Consider the following 24,551-nt stretch of genomic DNA (forward strand, 5'->3'; position numbering starts at 1 on the left):
CTAAAGCCTAGGGAAACTCCTAGAACCTTGCATGAGATACCAACGAAGCAAGCCCTCGTTGAACATAGAAGTGTCACAAAATGATTAACTGAGTTGGATGCTAAACTCAAAGTATTCGCACGTGTCTACGTCTCGGCAGACATGGGCGCATTCCCTAAGGAGCAACTTGAAGAATACTTGTCATTTCCCCTATCCTAGTAGGAAGAGCAAGAACATCTTGACGAGCACTATGACAAGCTCATGCATGAACGCATGCGACTCATCTCAGACGAGGAAGCTGACGAACTATGCTTAACCATAACATTCAATGATGTACTCTGCCAACCAAATCTCTTAGGGATAGAGCAACTAAAGCGAAAATCAAAGGGTCAAAGTCAATTTGAAAAATGTTGGTTTGAAAGCCGCGTTGCAATGGCTGAATTAGAAGCCCAGATTATGATAGTCTCAGAGGAGCGATTGGCCAAATGGTGGTCTCAAAGAGACCCAACCTATGTGGCACTAACTTCCTTTCGAGTGGTGACTACCATTTGAGGTACTGACTTAGCTTAAACTAGCCAAGAGAACCCTCTATCTGATAAGGTTCTCAATGAGGAGGAGTTACATGTTGCCAGTAGACTCAGACAAGGTGCCATGCTACTCGATGTTGCAAAATATCTATTGTTATTGAGTAAGCTACTGCGAGTACTGGATGCGTGTGCCACACTCCAGTACAATCCAGAGTTCTACAATTGGCTTTTATCCTCATGAAGTGACATGGATTCGCAAATATGTATGTAAATAAATAATAAATTTTGTGACCTTGTATAGACAATATCAACACACACAAGCAATGATAGTCAAGCACAAGAGAAGAGTTGGGTTTGATAGGCTAAGCTCCTCAGGTCCTCCTCTCACCACACATTAAGAAGTCATGTGACCATTTTAGCCTCCAGGTGGAGGGCATGCAACCCTCATTACTGCCATAGGAAGCCCTGAGCAACATCTCTGATGGTGTAGACGGGGTACCGTCCCTTTATACACCTTTCTCCCTTTCCGGTCTATCCTTCTGAGGATGAGCCTTGCCCCACTCCATGATAACCAGTCCACACAACTTAGCATAAGCCAAGATCTACTAATGGGTGAAGGCAAAACAAACATCATCATGGGGGCCATCCCTCTACAACAAACACTGCATGCCTCACCTCTCCCCTCCTCGTCATATGTGCTTGATAACCCAATGTATAATCCCTTCCATGCGAATATTTTTATCCTACCTCAAGGTCTAATCCTTGGTTCACATTTTGTAGGTCCCCCTACGGTAGCCGACATGGAGCACCCAATGCAACTATCTTGCAAGGACGATATCCACCGTCGAAGGGAGCATGCAGCACAAGTTCCTCTGCCGGAACACTACGTTCCCACCCTTAAAAGGTATGCAAAGAAATGAGGCCCCAAGCGACACTACCCTAGACATAGGCCAAAAAATCCCTAGGCCAGGGGAATAGAATCTCAAGGGAGCACATGGGCCGTGGCAACACAGATCGTGCAGGCCCCCACCAAACGCTCGGGCACCAGGTGCTCGAAAGGGGAGAGGGCAGCTTGAGACAAGCAGGAACTTGATGCATTGTTCAAAAGCATTCTGGAAACAGTAGTTGCGGCCAGGGACTACACCATTCAGGTCCCAGCCAACATCTTCCTTGCCCAACCTCACAGGAGCCCCTCACTAGTAAAGCCTCAATCACCTGACCACCCGGGCTCGCCTCGCCTCGTGCAAATAGAGTAGCCCCTATGATATATAAGCAGCTTAAAAAAGGCCATCTTGTCATAAATTTTTGTATTTAAATGGTTAAAGGGGCAGGCTTTCTACCTGTATACACGTTACTTACTTATTGCTAATATATGCCACGTCTTTAACAAGCACCGAAATATACATCGCAATCAGCATCATAGGATTTTGATAAATTAATATCTTGACATGATTGCATATGTTCGTTATACTTGATACATGCGACTGGCATATAATCTTATGAAGTGACAAGTGGATGCAGGATGATGCAGGTCTTCGTGCGAACGTGTTCAATGCCTAAGTCACCGCAAGATCACCAACCTCACAAAGAGCCACGACTAAGCCATGCTGCCGAAAGCGATAGTCACCCTTGCGAGTGCCTACATCGCATAGCCCAAAGCATGATCTTAACCACTTCCTCTTTCTAGGTTACACTCTATGCCATGCACTCATGGCACCTGTTTTCCCAATTGTACCAACATCGCACGTTCCAAAGAGGGTTGCAATATCTCAAGTGTATCTCCCCATCTCAACGACTGCTTCTCTAACAACGAGGCTAGGGCACAATCATCACTGTAATATCCATTTCCTAAGCCTTCGAAGCTTGAAATTTCCCAACCCATTGAAAGGCTGATAGCCTCAACATATTGCAATGGTTATACTCAGGCAAGTCCAAAAAAAAAAGGAACAAGAAAATGACATGAAAAAGAAAACGGAAAAGGAAAAAAGAAAAGAAAAGAACAAAAAGATACAAAGCACCCACGATCACCGCACGGCACCTAGAAGTCCTCAAATTAGGTATGTCCAATGACCTTGGTCAGCTAGCTCTGTCCCTAGTCCCCTAGCCCTTTAGCATCACCCACAATTGTTCAGGGCACGTCAAGGGCAGGACATACCTAGGGAGCTTGTCTTACCTATGGTTAGACCTGTCATCCTAACCCATTCATATGATTCCCTCTTGCACTCTGCCTTAATACCATTGCGATCAATTGTGGTAAGCACCGCACGAATGGCCATGAAAAGTACACTGTCCTCATCAAGCAAGTCCAATAGCTCCCAGCTACCAAAAGTGCGGTGTCCCTATGTTCAATTATGCTACGTCGTGCAGTCACAATGCAAAGGATGTCTCATACACCTTCATGTGTACTTCTCAACATGGACAACTTTTCTTCATCCACACATTGTTACGAGAAACCAACCCGCGGTCTTCTAACTACGTAATATCTAAGTATGCACGAGCACTCACATAATATCTACACCAAAATATATACACAGTTGGGTCCTCAAGTGCAGGACAATACTCTCAGCTTGCTTAGAGTTTGACCTATCAAGAATCGCGTGGTGGAGGGGGTTGCTCAAGATGTTGCGCCGAACACACACAAAATGCACAAGGAGAAGCTCACTCAAGAGACAAGAAGAGAGATGGAGGCCAAAACGTTTTCTTGCTGATTTCTTCTTCTTCTTCCACACTCTTTACAATATACACAAAGTATAGATAAGATACAACATAAAAGGAAAGTGGCCTACTAAGTCAAACAATGCATAACCGACTACACTAGTCGACTGGCGCTATAACTATGTAAGCTGTAAATAGGTGTAACAACCTGAATATAATAAGTAATGAGTCAGTGGCCATGTGAGAGTCATAATAACCACCGACGTGCTAAGTGTAGACGTGTGGACCCATCTAACCAGGCGGTCCATCATCAACGTCCGCATGTGTTGAGCTTGTCATCTCAACACTCCCCCTCAAGCTCAACTACATCTCTGCAACTCCAAGTAAGCTTCGAAACTTTTGAAGCTTCTCTGTACCCAATGTCTTCGTGAAGATGTCAGCTATCTGATCCTGTGTGCTGACATACACCAAGTCAATCTCACCTGCTAGTACCTTCTCTCTCACAAAGTGGTAGTGTACCTCAATATGTTTTGTCCTGGCATGGAACACAGGGTTCCTAGCCAACTGTATACTGCTCATGTTGTCACAATAAATGACAACTGGACCTTCCACCTGGACATCCAAATCAGCCAATAGCTTTTGCAGCCATACTACCTCACATGCTGCAACAGCAGCACCTCTATACTCAGCCTCTGTACTCGACAAAACAACTGTAGATTGCTTTTTGCTGCTCCATGCAACTGCTGCACTACCAAGAGAGAACATGTATCCGCTGGTAGATCTTCTATCAGACATACTACCAGCCCAATCTGCATTTGTGTATCCAAACACCTGTACATCTGTACCTGCCTCATAGAAAAGTCCATAATGTAATGTGGACTTCACATATCTCAATATGCGTCTGACTGCATCCAAATGTGGCTTTCTAGGTACTTGCATAAACTGACTCACAAGACCAATAGCGTAGCTCAAGTCTGGCCTTGTAATGGTCATGTAGATCAAACTCCCCACTATCCTCCTGAACATAGTAGGGTCTTCTATCTCATCCCCAACATCAGCACTCAGCTTTACATTCTGCTCCAATGGGACTGAAAGTGGTTTGCATGCAGTCATACCATACTTGGACAACATATCCAAGCCATATTGTCTTTGGAACAGCCATATACCATCATCACATCTGATCACCTCAATGCCAAGGAAGTACCTTAGTTCACCTAAATCCTTCATCTCAAACTTCATCTTCAAACAGCCCTTGACTTCAGCAATCCCACTATCACTATCACCTGTAATAATCAAGTCATCCACATAGATGACTATGATGACCAAACCTGCATCTCCCTTTCTCACATAAAGTGAGTGATTAGCATCAGAAACATAAAAGCCAATATTGACAAGATACTCTCTGATCTTGTCAGACCATGCTCTAGGTGCTTGCTTGAGCCCATAGAGTGCCTTCTTCAACCTGCACACATACGTGGGATGCTCTAAATCTTCATAACCTGCTGGCTGATCCATATACACTTCTTCCTGCAAATCACCATGCAAGAAGGCATTCTTTACATCCATTTGCTGCAACCTCCAACCTTTGGCTGCTGCCAAAGCAATCACACATCTGATAGTTGCCATCCTAGCAACTGGACTGAAGGTTTCACCATAATCTATGCCATATGTTTGGGCATAGCCTTTTGCAACCAGCCTAGCTTTGTACCTGCTAATAGAACCATCTGCATTGTGCTTAATCTTATAAACCCACTTACATCCAATAGCTTTATTTCCCTTCGGCAATGATACTAGATCCCAAGTCTTATTGGCCCCTAATGCAGCCATCTCCTCATCCATTGCTGCATCCCAATGAGCATGACCAACAGCCTCCTCAAAACATGTGGGCTCAACATCCTCAACTAGTTTCACCATATAAGCATAATGGTGAGCTGCATAACCCTCAAAACCAAATCTTTTAACAGGGTATTTCACCCTGCTAGACCTGCGTACCACTGGATCACTCAATGGAGTCTTTGCATTAACACGTGCTCTCTGCACACCTGGAGTCCTCACTGAAGGAATGCCAAGCTCATCATCCAAGCTCTCTGAGCCACTGGAGTCTCCATCAAGAACTGCATCAATGCCTTCTGACACTTTATTCTTTCCTTTGTCTTTACATGTAGTGCTACTAGATGCACTCGAAGATGTAGAGGTACTCCTTAGTCTCCTAGACCAAGGACTACCAGATGATGTCTCTGGTCCACTAAGAATCCGTGATTCTTGCCTTTCAGCCTGCACATGAGTGTCATGACCATCATCAACATCCAATGCATCACCACTAGATGCACACCAACTGCTCATTTCATCAAAGATGACATCCCTGCTCACTTTGAACTTACATGTGACAGGGTTGTAACAGCGATACCCTTTCTGCTCTAAAGAGTATCCAATAAAGATACACTTTTCAGCCTCTGGATCCAGTTTTCTCCGCAATTCATCTGGCACATGAACATACGCAATGCAGCCAAACACTTTCAAGTGTGAAACATCAGGCTTCTTACCTGTAAAACATTCTTCGGGGGTCATACCATGAACTGCAGCTGTGGGAGTTCTGTTCATAATATAAACAGTAGTATGAACAGCCTCAGACCAAAAATGCTTAGGCATATTCTTTTCAACCATCAAGGCGCGTGCAACTTCTGCAATATGCCTGTTTTTCCTTTCTGCAACCCCATTTTGCTGTGGGATATACCTGCATGTGAACTGTCTCTTTATCCCATGAGACCTCAAAAAATCACTGAACTCATTTGAGAGGTATTATCCCCCTCCATTTGACCTCAGGCACTTTACTTTCAAGCATGTTTCTCTTTCAACTACAGCCTTGAAAGTTCTAAAGTGCTCAAGCGCTTCACTCTTTTCCTTCATAAAATATACCCACAGCTTTCTAGAACAATCATCAATGAATGTGACGAAGTATGAACTACCTCCAAGAGATACATTTTGTGTAGGCCCCCAAATGTCTGTATGCACAACATCAAGGATATTTCTGCTTACATCTCTGTCATGTGAAAAGGGTTGTCTTGCCTGCTTACCAAACTGACATGCTTCACATACCTTCTGAAATTCTGCAACTTTAAATGTAGGCAAACCTGTAACCAACCCTTTGGACTGCATTAATTTCAGCCTTTGTACATTTGCATGTCCAATGCGTTTGTGCCAAATTTCAATGTCTGCAACAACACCTTTTCCTTTGGCATACATAGCCGCATTCATAGTAGGAATTCCAGCATCTAGAGTGAACATACATCCAACTCTACTTCCCTTTGCTGCCAACCTGCACTTGTCATTGAAGTCTTCTACAAAGCAGCCCTTTGCATTAAATCTGACTTGTAGCCCTTGCTCTACCATTTGACCGACTGACACCAAGTTCTTTGTAATAGATGGCACATGTAATACATCTGAAAGACTCTTTGTCTTACCATCATGCAAGGACAAGGGAACTTTTCCAATGTGTGAAATTGGGTGGCATGAGTCATTACCCGTCTACACATAACCTGCATTCTGCAAATCCTGCATCTCTCCAAACCATTCTACATGGCTGGTCATATGATTGGATGCACCTGAATCAACATACCAAACATCTTCATGTGTTCCCTTTCCTGTAACAGCATTCATCATATGCTGCATAACGAACAAATGTTCATTTTTGTCTTCATTCTGTCATGAAGACGATGCATAGTTTCCTTGCTGCAATTTACCACTGCGGATATCATCTCTCTTAGCATAACATTGGGCTGCAATATGACCTGTTTTGCCACAGTAGTGGCACACAATACCAGAGTTGTTAGAACCTTTGTTCTGCCATCCATCTCTTCCTCTAAAGCTCCCCTTGCCTCTAAAGTTACCACGACCTCCTGAAACCTGCATATCGCCAAATTGCTGATTCAATCTATTTTGCTGGTTGTCACTACCACGTCCTGTACCACGGCCTCTTGAAGAGAACATGCCACGTCCCCTACCTGAACTGGAGTAGAAAGCTTGGACCTGTTCACCGCTTCTTTCAGATGTCTCACTCTGCATGTTGATCTCTTCAGTGATCATAAGGGAGACCAACTCATCGAAATCTGGAAATGGCTTTCTGACATATACGGAAGTTACAAAAGACTTCCAAGCCTTTTCATTATTAAGTCCACCCAAGGTAGACGACACCAAATCATCATCATCGGGCATTGCATCAATTGCTGTCAAGGCATCTACAATGCTCCTTACCTTCAATGCATACTCATTGATAGACATCTTCCCTTTCTTCAATGTATTCAACTCTTGCTTGAGTGGAATCTTTCGTGCCTTTGTATTTACAGAAAACATACTTTCAAGTATGGTCCAAGCTGCATATGCATTCTCTGCATTTCTAATGTGTCCCAACATATTATTGTCAATTACTGCAGACAACCAATACATGACCTTCTTGTCTTTTGCATTCCATTCCTTTCATGCCTTTGTCTCTTCTGCAGTTGGAGGATCACTCACCTCCGGCTCCTTTTCTTCACCTGAAACGAACTCGTAGAGGCCTTTTCCAATAAGAAAGTTCGTGACACGGAACTTCCATGAAGGGTAGTTGTTCTTGTCGAGCTTCTCAATGATGGGGCTTCCACTATTCTCTGCCATTATCACAAGAATAATACCAAACAGCAAGCAAACCTTCTGCAACCCTCGACCTGTAGTGCACAGCAATACACCAGACAGCCTTTTTCACTGTCTGCTCAACAATACATGCAATCTGTAACCAGTTTGCAGATAAACCTTGTGTTTACTCACTGATAAACACCTTTGATCTTACAGATCTAAAATCTATAACCTGCGCACCCACTTTCGGTCGATACAGCCAAAGTCACAGCATACCCTGAAACTGTTATCTGCAACCTTGCGGCTCTAAAACGGGCCCTGAAACGGCCTCAAATGCCCAAAATAACTGCAGATAAGCCTCCGCCCTAAAGGGCTTATCTGCAGAATATACAGTGCTCTTCGTGCACACCAAATCTCACTGCAATCTGAGATTTTTGCTCTGCCCTGCTTTCGGTGCCTCCACAGGCACTATCCAAGAGAAAGAGTGGAAGGATGGGAGAGCTTCTTACCCGTGGCTTGCTTGCTCGAACCTTGCTTCTTCTCCTTTGCTTCAACCTTCGAAATCAGCCTCTCTCAGTGGTGCGGCTCTAATACCATGTCAAGAATCGTGTGGTGGAGGGGGTTGCTCAAGATGTTGCGCCGAACACACACAAAATGCACAAGGAGAAGCTCACTCAAGAGACAAGAAGAGAGATGGAGGCCAAAACGTTTTCTTGCTGATTTCTTCTTCTTCTTCCACACTCTTTACAATGTACACAAAGTATAGATAAGATACAACATAAAAGGAAAGTGGCCTACTAAGTCAAACAATGCATAACCGACTACACTAGTCGACTGGCGCTATAACTATGCCAGTTGTAAATAGGTGTAACAACCTGAATATAATAAGTAATGAGTCAGTGGCCATGTGAGAGTCATAATGACCACCGACGTGCTAAGTGTAGACGTGTGGACCCATCTAACTAGGCGGTCCATCATCAACGTCCGCATGTGTTGAGCTTGTCATCTCAACATGACCTGTCTCCCAAACTAATTGAACTATGTCTTGTGCACGATAGAGAAGACTAGCACTGCCCCTAGGGAGAGACCACCTATGAGAGGTTTTCAATTGTAGGTATTGAAGACTCCAACGAAAGTGTCATTCGATCTTCATCAATACCCAACTCTTAATTCTTATCCTTTATCATCCTGCAATCCTACCAAGAATCGTCATGTGCAAAATCCCCAACAAACCAACACTTGTGCTGGCCATCAGTGCAATCCCCAACAAAGAACAGCCCTACCACCAACTCCAACGACCCTACCATCAACCCCTAATGACCTTCCTCCACACCACCACCAATAGTTCTCCATGGCAACCACCGATATCCCTTCCACCCACGTCTTCAGTGCATGCCAAAGCCTGCTACCTATAACAGTGAGTATCATGGGACTGGCACTCGTCTAGGAGGGGAGTAATGTTAACCCGTATACGAACAAGGTGGAAAATGTGGAAAAGCTAAAGCAGAAGACAAAGGCCAAGGCAAAGTGAAACGGAAGACAAAGGCTCACAAGGAAAATCTAGAAACACAAGAAGCGTAGAAAAACCCTAAATAAGGGAGAAAGGCGCACAAGGAAAAGCACAAGCCAATACTTTTGTAAAAGAGCGTAAGCGCATCATGATTTAATTTAAGGAGCACCGGGCTCTCACCCGTGAAATTTATAAGGGTAGATAGGCAGTAGGAAGGAAGCTAGGAAGATAGGAGGACAATGGGAAAAAGGGCCTAGGCCACGGCCAGCCATGTAAAAAAGGGGATAAGGGGATGACCGCCCAAAAGGGATTTAGGGTTTTGTATATAAAGTTGAAAAGTGGCTCTCCTCTTCTTCTTCTTCTTCTTCTTTTTCTCTTCTCTTCTCTTGTCTTGCTCGTGGCTATAGAGCTTGAAGCGTGGAGCTTGAGGATGGAGCTTGCTTGAAGCTTGCACTTGGATCGTGGAGATACCGGAGTGCGCAGGAGAGGAGATAACTTGATCAGCATGGAGGTAAGCTCACTACACTCGTAGATATGGATGGCGCGTCAACTATGTGAGGTAGCCATTAGTGCTCGGCTTGGAACGCTTGAAACAATAAGCGGTCCGTGGGTCTTGGCGGTTGAGTGAAAGCTCCCACACACACCAATTTTAATGAATTTCCTTCCAAGACAATCCTTTTCCCTAGAATAACAATATCAAGGCTAAACTTTAGTATAAGTGGTAATAGCTTCCAAAATCCTCTTGGATTACTCTTTCCTTCCAAGATTGCTAAAGGACTTCTATAAGCAAACTTTCATGATAATCTTTTCCTATGTTTTTTTAAAACAGAATTCTATATGTCCTTGTCTAGTGATAATTCACTAGATCCAAAACCCTTGGGTATTTTATTATAAAAAGTATCCTAGTAATTTATCTCAAGTTTTTTCAAGGAATTAACGTTTGTATTAATCGATGGAAGGTTCCATCAGTTTAGTACAAATTGGATTCAAAGTTTTTAACTACTTAAATATTTATTGTTGCAAAAACCTTAGTCCCAAAATCTAGTTCTTGGTAAATCCTACTTAATACAATAATATCATTAATTCCTTCCAGCAATGCAGTAACTTCCATGCATCCTATTCCTAATATATCTCATGTAATCAAATTAATCCTTTGTATTTGTGATTAAGAATTTTCCTTTAGTAAATTTTATATGCATGAGATTATATGGAAAATCCTACTCTTACGAATGCAATTTTACCAATCCATGAGATGATGATCTATTTTCCATACTTAATATTTAAAATAATAGCCAAATATGGCACATGGGGATTTACGATGAGCGGTTCGTTATTGTTGGTATTCAAAGCTTCATTTGTAATTGTGGTGCTTGCCATTCTATTTATAGTGGTTGTACTTGCAACATTATTAACAGCTCTAACTTCCATAGCCTTCGTAATTTTCCTCTTTTGGGGGCCATGGTCTTTGATCAAGAAATTGTAGAGAAGACTTCGATAATAAAGCTATGGGCTGTCTCGATTGGATCGATAGAGATGGCAATGATAGGAATTGAGAAGGAATCGAATTGAGTCTCGATTTGACGATGAAGGTAGAAGAGACAAGATTTGACTTAGAAACATGATCGAGTATCCCCCTTGTCTTCACAATAAGATTTATCTCTCTTGCTCTCTTCTTGCCTCTCTCTCTCTCTTGATTGGAGAAGAGTTTCTTCCCTTGATTCAGAGGCTAACGTCCTTTGTGGCTTCTCATGCTCCATATTTATAGTTTAATTGAAGGGAGGGGAGTCTCATGAGTTGTGTCCAAGAAGAGGAGTTCTTTATGGAGGGTATCTTGCCAATCTAGCTATTTGGAAGCTTTTGAGATGCAATTTGATGTTGTCCATCTATTTTTTTAGGTCTAGAGTGAAAAAAACCCCGTCCCATGTGCCAAAAGTTCCTGTTGCTTGTCTTTCATACCACTAAAACGCCGTGCCTTTGAAAGTAGCAGGAATATTACCAACCAATGCTCAGGGGTTCTAGCATTGTTTTTCATACATGCTATCATAAACTCTACTACATGAAGATCATGGTCTTCATTGTACTCTCCCTTAAAAATGGGAAATGGGACTACATTTGCTAGCTTATCATCAATATTTCCAAGACGGATCTGACTAGGAAAGGGACCTTGAGTCACCATGGGGACTTCTATAAAGAGTGCTACTAGGGTGTCAAAGGAGGCTTCTATTGCTAGCTCGTTCTTGGCTTTGATTTTAGCCTTCTCTCTTCTCACATACCTCTAGATTCTTTCTTGTGCTTGTCTCATTCATCAAGGAGTCAGCTGCACCTAGTTTGTTTGTACTCCACAGAACCTTGAGTGATTAAAATGTTCTAATTGTATTCTTATTTATTGAGTTGTCTACAACAAATAACCATGGAAATCTTTAACTTACGAGTCACATAAACAACAAATAGATTTTCATATATATATATATATATATATATATATGAATCCCTTTCTTGGTTATTTTATAGTTGGCCAAAAGCCCTGATGTAAATATTTTCATTTAATTTCAGCTTGTTCATGAAAAAAAGAGGGATGCATACCTTGCTTGGGTGATGTCCAACTACAATGTAAGGTTAGGCTTTTATATACATAGAAAAAAGAGAGAGGGGGAAAGAGAGATGAGAGAGAGGGAGGGAAGGATGGGTTCAAAAATATTTATGCCAAAAAGGGGGCCACTCTCAACATTTTTAAAACCTTCTCTCTCTCTCTCTCTCTCTTCATAGAGGCGAATTTGAAATTTTTATAACAAAAAGAGGGTTGCTAGCATCCCCGTTTCTAGACAAATAATTTTCAATGCTAGGGGATTGGAATTTGTACCATAGGAGTTGGAACAAGTAGAGGATTAGAAGGACCCTACATGCAGTGAATGATTCTGGCAGAGGGTACATCTACTAGATCTGAATTAACTTCCATAGGAGGAGGAGGAACATGAGGAGACTGTTGTGGAAGTGGAACATGAAGGTTGCTAGCATCCCCCTTTTCAAGATTGTGGGAGAGAAGGAAGGAATCTCACTTGTAGCTTTCTCACTTACACAATGGGGGAATACACACAAAGGTGGAGGCTGAAAATAGTTTTTCTCTTCTTAGTTGTGTAAGCCAAAAGAACTCTCATACAAAGAAATAGAAGAACCCTATATATAGATCTCAAACCAAACTCAACTAACTAAGGTAGCATACTAACTAAACCACGAACTAGAATAGATAAGGATAGCTGTCATCTAGCTATTATTCATGGGCGGTGTACCAACCACATCTGCAACTAACAAGTCGGTGACATAAATGCACAATGGTCACCCTGGCATATCACGAGTGGAGCTCGATATCTCAACACTCCCCGAGCTTAATCCCAATTCCTGCACACCAAGCAGGTCTCTGAACTTGCGCAACTTCTCTACATCCAATGCCTTCGTGAATATGTCAGCTACCTAATCCTCTGTGCTGACATAAACTAGATCAATAAGACCTAGTAAAACCCTCTCCCGCACATAGTGATAATGCACCTCAATGTGCTTTGTTTTAGCATAATATACTAGGTTATTTTCCAAGTGTATACTACTCATGTTGTCACAATAAATGACAACTGGCCCATCTATAGGCTGATGCATATCATAAAGTAGCTCATGCAACCAAACTACCTCACATGCAACCATTGCTGCACCCCTGTACTCAGCCTTTGTACTTGACAAGGCAACTATAGGCTGTTTCTTGCTGCTCCAAGTGACTGCAGCACTTCCAAGAGAGAACACATATCCACTAGTAGATCGTCTATCAGAAATACTACCAGCCCAATCAGTATTAGTGTATCCATGCAACTGTATCTGAATCCTAGTCTCATAAAATAGTCCATACTGCAATGTGGACTTCACATACCTGAGTATGCATCTAGCCACATCCAAATGCGGTTTCCTTGGAGCCTGCATAAACTGACTTACCAATCCAATAGCATAGCTCAAATCTGGCCTGGTAATAGTCATATAAATCAAACTTCCTACTATGCGCTTGTACATAGTAGGGTCTTCCAGAAGCTCACCTGCATCTATGCTCAGCTTCACATTCTGCTCCAAAGGAACTGAAATAGGCTTACAGCCTGTCATCCCATATTTGGACAGCATGTCCAATCCATACTGCCTCTGTAAGAGCCATATCCCACTTGGTGATCTTATCACCTCAATGCCCAAGAAATAACACAGCTCTCCCAAATCCTTCATCTCAAACTTCTGCTTCAATAGCATTTTCACATGAAGGATATCTTCATCACTATCACCTGTGATAATCAAATCATCAACATAAATGACAAGCAGCATAATACCTTTCTCTGTTTTTCTCACATAAAGTGAGAAATCTGCCTTGGAAATCTGAAAGCCAATAGTGACAAGATACTGTCCTATCTTGTCAGACCATGCTCTAGGTGCTTGTTTCAAGCCATACAAGGCTTTCTTCAACCTGTAAAAAAACTCAAGATGAAAAATATGCACATAACCTGGTGGCTGCTCCATATAGACTTCTTCTTGCAAATCACCATGCAAGGAGGCATTCTTTACATCCATCTGATGTAAAGACCATTCCTTTGATGCAGCCATAGCAATGACTGCTCTTACGGTTGCCATCCTTGCAACAACCGGACTGAATGTTTCTTCATAATCAATGCCATATATTTGTGCATATCCCTTGACTACTAATCTTTCCTTGTATCTGTTCACAGAACCATCTGCATTGTGCTTCACCTTATAAACCCACTTACAACCAATTGCATTCTTATCTTTAGGCAAAGGTACCAATTTCCATGTATCATTTGCTTCCAAAGCATCCATTTTTTCATCCATGGCTTTCTTCCATTTTTCTTTTCCCATGGATTGCTCAAAAGAAGTAGGTTCTGGTTCCTGTATCATTTTGACTATATAGGCATAGTAAATGGCTGTAAATCCATCATATTTCAACCTATCTACAGGATACCTAGCTCTGGTAGACCTACGCAAAGTAGACTCACTTCCAGGTGCTCTCAAAACATCCCTGGTCTTCCTTACTCCAGGTGTAACAATAGAAGGAATACCCAACTCATCATCAATGCTCTGTTCTGAGCCACTGGATTCACCATCCACATAAGAGTGACTTGCATTCACATCAAACATGGGTTGAACTACCTTCTCTTTTCCTTTTTGTGATACGTGCATACCACTATCTGCATTGCTTTGAGAAGATTCTCCTAATATCTTGTGACACTGCTAGAGGACACTCCAGGTCCGCTAATATCTTGTGACTACTGCTGTGAATTCTTTGCAGCATTACCATTTTGTGCATCTGCATTATCAATCACATTTACTAGTTTATACCACCTACTCATCTCATCAAAAACAACATCTCTGCTCACTGTAAACTTACGAGTAGAAGGGTTATAACATCTATACCCTTTTTGCTGTAGAGAGTAACCAATAAAGATGCACTTCTCAGCTTTTGGATCCAACTTGGATCTCAACTCATCTGGCCCATGAACATAGGCAATGCAACCAAAAAATTTCAAATGAGAAATATCTGGTTTCCTTCCAGTATACCTCTCCTCTGGAGTCATGCCATGTATTGTTGCAGTGGGAGTCCTGTTCATTATGTAGACTACTGTAGCAACTGCCTCAGCCCAGTAAAAATCTGGCAGGTCTTTTTTATTTAGCATCGCACGAGATACCTCTCCAATATGTCTATTTTTTCTTTCTGCAATTCCATTTTGCTATGGGGTATGACTACATGAATATTGCTGCTTTATGCCATGCTCCTGCAAGAACCTTGCAAACTCATTTGAGAGGTACTCTCCCCCTCCATCTGACCTTAGGCATTTTATTTGCAGGCCTGTTTCTTTTTCAACCATAGCCTTAAGAGTTTTGAAATTCCAAAAAACTTCACTTTTCTTTTTCATAAAATACGCCCAAAATTTTCTGCTATAGTCATCAATAAAAGTGACAAAATAATGACAGCCTCCAATAGATGCAGCTTTAGTAGTCCACACATCAGAATGGATTAATTACAATGGCTTCTTACTCTCTTGAACATGTCTAGGAAATGGTTTCCTTGCATGTTTTCCAAATTGACAGGCTTCACATACCTTATGCATTTTTGCAACCTTGAATTTAGGCAATACTGCAACAATATTTTGGGCTTGCATTGATTTAAGTCGTTGTACATTAACATGACCAATGCGTTTATGCCAGATATCAATATCTGCAACTACACCAGTCCCATGTGCAAACATTGCTACACTCAATTCAGGCATGTCTGCATTGAACGTAAACATTCTGCCCTTCTTCTTTCCTTTTGCTATCAAGCGACCTTTATTTTTCATATCCTCAACAAAGCATCCATGAGGATTAAATCAGCCCTGCAAGCCCTGCTCAACCATTTGACCAACAGAAACTAGATTCTTGGTGATATTCGAGACATGAAATACATCTGACAGGTATTTCTTTTTCCCATCCTGCATAGACAAAGGAATTTCTCCAATGTGCATAATAGGATGTGCAGTATCATCACCAGTCTTCACAAATCCTAGTTTTTCCATTTTCCTTGCATCCTGCATCCATTCTGCATGACCTATCATGTGGTTTGACGTACTTGAGTCAACATACCACACTTCGTTGCTTTCTTCCACACTTGTCACAGAATTGTTCATGTGCTGCACCATAAACAAATGCTCATTTCTATCATCACCATGTCTACTAGAACATGCATGATTCCCTTGTTGCAATTTTCCATTCATGATGTCATTCTACTTTTTATAGCAGTCTTTAGCCATATGACCCATTTTACCACAGTAGTAGCATTCAACATTGCTGTTTGCATTTTGGCCTCTTTGCCATCCACCACGACCTCTTTGGCTCCCGCTACCTCTAGAGTTACCACGTCCTCCTCCATAGGACTGGTTTTCTTGAGTTTGCTGCATATTCTTATTTCTACCACGGCCTCTAGATTGGCCTCCTCTATCTCTGCCTCTACCTCTTCCAGCATTTGAGTAGAAGACAGTTTCTTTTGAATTTCCTCCTGAAGAAGATGCACCACCATTTCTCTGCTCCTCAGAAATTAGAAGAGAAATCAACTCCTCAAAATCAGGAAATCTTTCACGGATGGAAATGGATGTTCAAGATTGTGCATAATCCTTTCCTAGACCATTCAAGGTCACGGAAACTAAATCATCATCTTCCACTGGCAAACCAATGGAAGCAAGTGCATCTGCAATCTTCTTCACCTTCATATGGTAGTCATTGATGCTCATACTTTCTCTTTGCACATTGTGCAACTCTTGCTTGAGCTGCATTTTCTTGGCTTGCGTATTTGTGCTATACATTTTTGACAAAGTATCCCATGCCTCCTTTGGCGTACTTGCATCCTGAATATGTACAATCATAGAGTCTGAAATACTGATAGACAGCTAGTACATAACTTTTATGGCTCTCTCATGCCATCCTTTAAATGCTTGCATTTGCTATTGATTGGGAACATCAGGAAGAACTGGTTCTTCTTCATTTTCTACAACAAATTCCCAATATCCTTTTCCCATAAGGAAATTCGTCATTATAAACTTCCATGCTTGGAAGTTATTCTTGTCAAGCTTTTCAGTGACAATCTGTGAAAGAGAATCAGACGCCATTACAGAACATTGCAAAAAATTCTGTCACTATAAAAAACACAGCTTCAGCCTCACAAGGGAAAATCTGCAAAACTTATGAAAGTGGTATTTGACCACACAGTCACTTCCTAGTGACGATTTTGCATCAACGGGCAACAAGGATGATTGCGTACCTCCCAATGTCTCTGTGCACAGCCATATGATGTAATTTCTACAGTAACTTTTCACCGGCTTGTAGAATAGTGATCGCACAATATAAAACAGTGCCTTTTCCTGAGTGCGCGCAGAAAACTTCCGCCTCCAAAACAGGCCCCGAAATGGCCTTAAATCAAAAAAAATAGCAACCAAGGGCTAAAGCCCTTACCTGTAGCATATACTACCCTCTTGCTACACCGCAAAGGGCATCTCAATCTGAGACAATGCACTCTTGCACTTTCCGGCTGTGCTGCCTATCTATAGAGACTTGCTCCCAAAAGTGAAAAATGAAAGCAACACTGGTCCTCTTACCAGAACACCACGAACTTGGTTTGCTTTCTTGAGTTCTTACCACGAACAAGGCTCTAATACCACGTCAAGATTGTGGGAGAGAAGGAAGGAGTCTCACTTGTAGCTTTCTCACTTACACAATGGGGGAATACACACAAAGGTGGAGGCTGAAAACAATTTTTCTCTTCTTAGTTGTGTAAGCCAAAAGAACTCTCATACAAAGAAATAGAAGAACCCTATATATGGGTCTCAAACCAAACTCAACTAACTAAGGTGGCATACTAACTGAACCACGAACTAGAGTAGATAAGAATAGCTATCATCTAGATATTATTCATGGGCGGTGTACCAACTGCATCTGCAACTAATAAGTCAGTGACATAAATGCACAAGGTCACCCTGGCATATCACGAGTGGAGCTCGATATCTCAACACCCCTTTCTAGCCAAAGAATTTGCAATGCCCTCTCTCTCTCTCTCTCTCTCTCTCTCTCTCTCTCTCTCTCTCTCTCTCTCTCTCTCTCTCTCTCTCTCTCATAGAAGTTGAAATTTATTAATGCCAAAAAAATTTAATGGCCACCCACCTTTCTTGCAAAACTCACACACACACACACACACACACACTCACTCATCTCTCTCTCTCTCTCTCTCTCTCTCTCTCTCTCTCTCTCTCTCTCTCTCTCTCTCTCTCTCTCTCTCTCTCTCTCTCTCTCTCTCTCTCTCTCTCTCTCTCTCTCTCTTAGAAGTTGAAATTTATTAATGCAAAAAATAATAATTGGTGAAGAACACCTTGCCGCAGCACAAAAGGAACCACAAACCGACCAAGAGAGGCTACAAATAGCTTTCTCTCCATGAAAACCTACAAGAAAACCCTCTTTCTCACCAAGAAACCATGATCTCAAACACACAAGGGATAATAACAAACAAAATATTGAACAATGCTTACATCTTCACCCTCTTCTTCTTTCTTTTCCTCACTCTCCATTTAAATTGGCAAATGAAACACAAGAAAGAAAGAAACAAGAACAAGAAATGAGTGTCGTGCCAAATGGGGGGAGAGAGAAATGAACCGTGAAAGGAGAAGATAAAGGAAGAGAGAGGTTGTAACCACCTCAACCTCCCACCTCCCCAAATACCACAACTCAAACCATCTTTCCTTTTTCTTGCATTATGATATTAAAATTGCATACATAGACTAAGGTTTGGAAGACCTCTTAATTTAGAGAATAAGACAAAGGTGTTTACCTTCACTTTTCCTTGATTTTTAAATGTGAGCCTTGGGTGATACATGTTTTTACATTTCTTTATAAATGATTTTCTAACAAGAGGTACAAAAGTAGAATGCCACTTTACAAAACATGTTTCCATGATGAGCATATTTTTGTGCCTATTTTTGCACATATTTCCCAGTTATCAACTAGCAACCATCTTTCTTCCAAAAAATCTTTCAATACCTTCCATCTTCATAGAGAGAGAGAGAGAGAGAGAGCTAGAATGGGGTCACCAAAATCGCAGTTTTTGGCAAAACACTATCAATATCTTCCATATATCTTTCTTTTTTTTTTGGGGGGGGGGTGAATTTGAATTTTTTTTTGCAAAAAATAGGGTTTCCACTAAACCCTCCTCCTAAGCAAACTCTTTTTTCAAAGTCCTCTCTCCCTCCCTCCTTCTCTCTCTCTCTCTCTCTCTCTCTCTCTCTCTCTCTCTCAGAAGAGAGGGAGGAGTTTTGAAATTTTTAAATACTAGAAAGGGAGTTGTCAGCAATCCTTGTTTTAGTAAAACAAATGTAATACCTTCTCTCTCTCTCTCTCAAGAGGGTGGTTTTGGATTTTTTATACAAAAATTTTCAAAACTTTCCATCTATATATATATATATATATATATGTATATATATATATATATATATATATATGTATATATATATATATATATATATATGTATGTATGTATGTATGTATGTATGTATGTATGTATGTATGTATGTATGTATGTATGTATGTATGTATGTATGTATGTATGTATGTATGTATGTATGTATGTATGTATGTATATGTATATGTATATGTATATGTATATGTATATGTATATGTATATGTATATGTATATGTATATGTATATGTATATGTATATGTATATGTATATGTATATATATATGTATATTTATATGTATATGTATATGTATATGTATATGTATATGTGTGTGTGTGTGTGTGTATATATATATATATATATATATATATCTACTCTATCTCTTCTCTCTCCTCTCTCTCATAGAGAGAGAGAGAGAGATGAGAGTCGCTAGATGATTGTTCATGTTGGCTCATCATCTACATTTTATCATACATGTAAACATGTAGTGCTTCTCGTTAGTTTGAAGAGATACATGCATATATATATATATGAGATTCTAGCATCCTAGCTAGATGTAATATCCCCATTACTTAGTTTATTTTAATAAGCAATGTGCATGTATATTCCAAAAATTGATTTATGTTGACGACATTTTTAAAACTAGCTCAAAATATGAAGATAATTGTTATTAGAAGAAAGACTTGGGACACCCTCCCAATACAAGCTTATTAAAACTATGTTTGTAGTATAGAACAACAAAAAGAACTAGCCCAATGGATAGTCACTTGGTAGTTAAGTGCAATTGGGTGAGGACACTATCAAGATGGGTGACCTCCCGAGAAGATTTTCCTACAAGCTGGTGGGAGCTTCTCGCATGCAGCCACAGTGCCAACGAAGCCTGCATAGCATGTTGTTGCCAAGTATGCCAAGGCCAAGATGCCAAGGTCTATGCCTCCTTGGTCGCCACCTTGGTCGTGAGCCTCGGAATGATGCCTGCTCAACAACGACGTGCAGTGCTCACCCATATATTCATCAATTTGTATCTTCACACTGCAAAAACAAAACCCCCTCTCTGGCCTCATCAATGATGTCATAAAAAATGCTAAAAGCAAGTGTTCTCTCTTTATCATCAATGATGTCATCAAAAACACTAAAAAGCATCTTTCCTCCCCCCCCAAATTACTAGTGTCACATCTAAAACACAACAAATCGTGTAGAAGTCTCTCTGATGTTGACGCGACGAAGCTCCGCTGCAATCAGTTGAGCCTCTCTCTCTCTCTCTCTCTCTCTCTCTCTCTCTCTCTCTCTCTCTCTCTCTCTCCACATCTATATGGAAGCACTACTCAAATCCATCAAGCTTCTTCCATGGCTCCCAAGAGACATCAAGATGTTGGGAGAGGTCATGCTTGAAGAACTCCCCAACGCAAGGAAGTAGCCACTACTAAGGGAACTCAACACAAAGTTGAAGCGCAAGCAGAAGTTATCCCTAAATCTATTCAAACCAAAGAACTGGTTATTCCACAACAAATCGAACTTGCGGTCGTGCCCTGTAATCATGATGGATGGCTGAACGGAGATAATTAGGTTTAGTACATAGGAAAAGGGTTACTTTTAAGCTATTAACTCTGCAACTTCCTAATGAGGGAAAAGTTAATGTGTTACATAGATTACAATAAGTTAGAACGTACTTAAACTTACAAAAACATGTTAGTGTTATCAATTGCTTTTTAGAAAGGAACACACGAATTGATGGAGGGGATAGATTCTATGCATCACATACATTGACAAGTGTGTTAAAAATATTTTATGGTTATGACTAATTTTGCATTTGTGAATGATGAATTATGGCTCTTATGATTCCGTGCTTGCACAGACGGATGAGTTGTGGATTGTGGTGGTTCGGGATGTTGGGGTCCCCAACCCAATGCTCCCTAACACTCTGCAGAGTGTGGAAAAACTCACCTACGAGTGGGGGTCCTATGCTCCCCGAGGGAGGTAGGTGTTTTTGGTTTTTGATCACTCAAGCACCTGAGAGGGAAAAGCGCCAAGTGATGTGTCCCTATTATGTAAGATGTCTCCCAAGGCTCAATGCAGCTTAGAGGGCTTTGAGCCAGTAAATTCCTTGCTGACCACGGAGGGAGTGCAATCACATACATCCCAATCCTAAGGGATTGGAAGATCCTGTCCTAGGTTGTTGGACAGTATCTTTCTATGGAAAGACGAATTTTGTACCACTTTGTAGAGGAGTGATAGTTCTGGATGTTACTATGAAATAAAGTAATTGATTTTTGAATTGTTTGTAGGTGCTAAAGATTGAGTTTAACGAACCCAATTTAATGGAATAATAAAAGGAAGCAAATTTTATATGTCCAGATTGCGTGGTAGTATGCTTTGCTAACTAGAAAACTAAGAAAACCCAACCGAGGAAAGTGGGAGGCTTCGATCCTGATGATTGAACGCCTATGGCTAGGTGGACCCAATAAGTCGAGGTAACTTTCCAACACTAGATAGAACTGATTGAATCGTGACCCTCCCAATATCGATAGGATTAGTTACCAAGTTCAACACCGTTTTAGGGGGCTGAAGTTGAGATTTTACCTTATGGGTAGGGGGATCGAGTTACACTCTCCTCCATCTCTCACTCTCTTTGAACCAAGTGCAGTGTTAACCTCACTCCTACCTTTGATTGATTACAAAGTGGTCTTTCTTAGGTGGGAATTAGATTGATGTTAGGGGTGACTTTTTCACACTTCCCCTATGAATTAGAACCAAGATTCCCATGTTCGACTAAGTCCTAGGTTTCTAATGACGAGACTAGATGGTGATGTGCATGGATATAGATTTTGGTCGACTACTAAGAGGACTCCTCTGGGTCTATTGGAGGAGGCACCTCACACTAGATTTCATCTACACTTGCAAAACTAATGCTCATGAACAAGTATTGTCCCTTTATATCCCACTCTCATGCATGAAATACTCCATTGGACTATATGTAATAAATGTGGAATATACTTCATTGAAATATATGTAAGAACAAGCATGTAATAAATAATCTTCATAACGAGTTATATATTGAGCAATTGCCTTGTAAATTGAAAGTTACAAAGTGATAAGCATCCAATATCCAAATCATTAACTTATATAACCAAGGGAAAAGCTACAAGTCTAAAGATATGTACTTATGTGTGTATATGGAGACACTATCTTGTGCATGAGTTTACATATCTCAAGGCTACTATTTGTGTGGTTTTTTGCCAATGAGAATGTATTATATAATGTGATTGTCTCTTTAAGCCTAAGTTTGTGTGCCAAACTTAATTATAAATACCCATTGAAAGACCTCAAATAAGTTATTTTCTTTGTCTCTTCCACCTTGTATTTTTTTCTCACCCTTAAACTGTCTTGAAATTGGCTCTAATATAACCAAGCTCACACAAAAGCTCTATCGCTTTACTATTTATTCTTTGTCACATAGTCTCACCAAATATGGTCTTAGAAGAAAACAATTGTGCACTTGACTTATTTCATTTTTTATTGCATTAACTAAAAATTTGTATATTTCAATCTTAACACTAGTCTTATAGATAACAGAACAGCCACTTTTGTGGCAATTTGAACCCACTATTAAATTTTTTTTAAAGAAGACATTGTTTTAAGGAAATATGATCAACACAAGATAGTAGTTGAAATTTTTTGAAAGGGTCAAAACACACTCAAAATTGTATATTTTTATGTTTACCTTTGAGACTATTTTTGCAAAGATTTGGAAATTTTTAATGCTTCTAAGAAAAACCATCTCAAAAGACATTTTATCAAGCTAAAAATTTCATGAAAAAATATTTGATATGTATAGCATGCATTCTCATTAAAATAGTTTCAATTAGATAAAATTTGTCAACTTTTTAAAGAGCTCAAAAGAGCACTATCGAGTGTTGTTTTGACCCATTTTATTAAAACTTTTGAGAATTCAACTTTTTACAGATAATTAATTTTGACTTTAAACTTAATCCAAGCATTTTATTGTATAATAATGGCAAACTCCCATCCAATTTTTGTATAAATATAGTGAAATAGGACCTGAGCCACTAAAGTGTCTTGCATCCACTTTTGTGGCAAATTATAGGACTAGTGTGAATTGATACCAATACTTACATAGAATATCATAATGAAATTAAGATGTTTTTGAACCATCTCTCTCAAGTCATATTGAATATTTCTCATGGACAAAAGAGAGTAGCTTGATGCTCAAATTATTTTAGTGCATCCAACTCCTCATTTGAGATTGTCAATGTGCTTGAAAGTTTTCTATTAGTTTCAAAGGCCTAAAATAGTTTATTTCCATTGATATGTGTCTCCAATGAATGGATCTTCTATTGACAATCCTATATTTTCATCAACAAATCATCTCTATGTTTTGTTCATAAAACTTTTTGGACAATATTAAAACTTCCCTCTCTATAACAAGATTAAATGTATACCCTTTAAAAACCCTTATAACAAGATTAAGTGTATACCCTTTAAGAACCCTTATAATTTTTTTTGGACAATATTAAAACTTCCCTCTCTATAACAAGATTAAGTGTATACCCTTTAAAAACCCTTATAATAGCCATTATCAAGAAACCTCATCAATGATGAACAGTTATAAAAAGGAAGTGTGCTATATTTGATAATATTTTTAGAATGTAATCTTTCATCCAACTAAAGGCTAAGTATTTCTTTCCTTGAAATCTCAACAAATGCTTAATAGACTCCATTGTTGGGGTTTGTTTTTTTTTCTAATCAATTAATAATCACTTTCTACCTTAAAATGAAGATGATAAAGAGCTTTTTTGCCAACAATACAAATATTATTGGATAAGTGATCCATCGTTAGGAAGTATTTTGAAGATTACTCTCACAAAATTGTGTGAACTCAAAAAAGAAGAAGAAGAATGAGAAAGAGACTAGAAAGAAGGAGGAGAAAGGAAAAAGATAATGAAGATGGAGGGAGGTAATCAAAAGTCAAAAATTCAATTTCAATATTGATGCATGATTGAGATATGATGAAAAAGTGGGATTGTAATTTCCCAATCATTGTCACTTTTATGCAAGCCTATATTTCAAGGCTTGATATAAGCCATGAGTATACTATGATTATGGCATTTTGTGATGTAAAATATGTTTATTTATCAAAAAATAAAAATTGTGAAAAACTACAAGCTATTTTGCCAAATTTTCTCTCTCTAGGATTTCTTATAGGGTGATTTCAAGATCTCAAGACTTCCCCCCTTATGCATTGTCC

Source organism: Lygodium microphyllum, chromosome 22 (genome assembly GCF_053477565.2).
Source record: "Lygodium microphyllum isolate KBCC chromosome 22, Lygodium_microphyllum_v1.1.10, whole genome shotgun sequence".
Classification (NCBI taxonomy): Eukaryota; Viridiplantae; Streptophyta; class Polypodiopsida; order Schizaeales; family Lygodiaceae; genus Lygodium; species Lygodium microphyllum.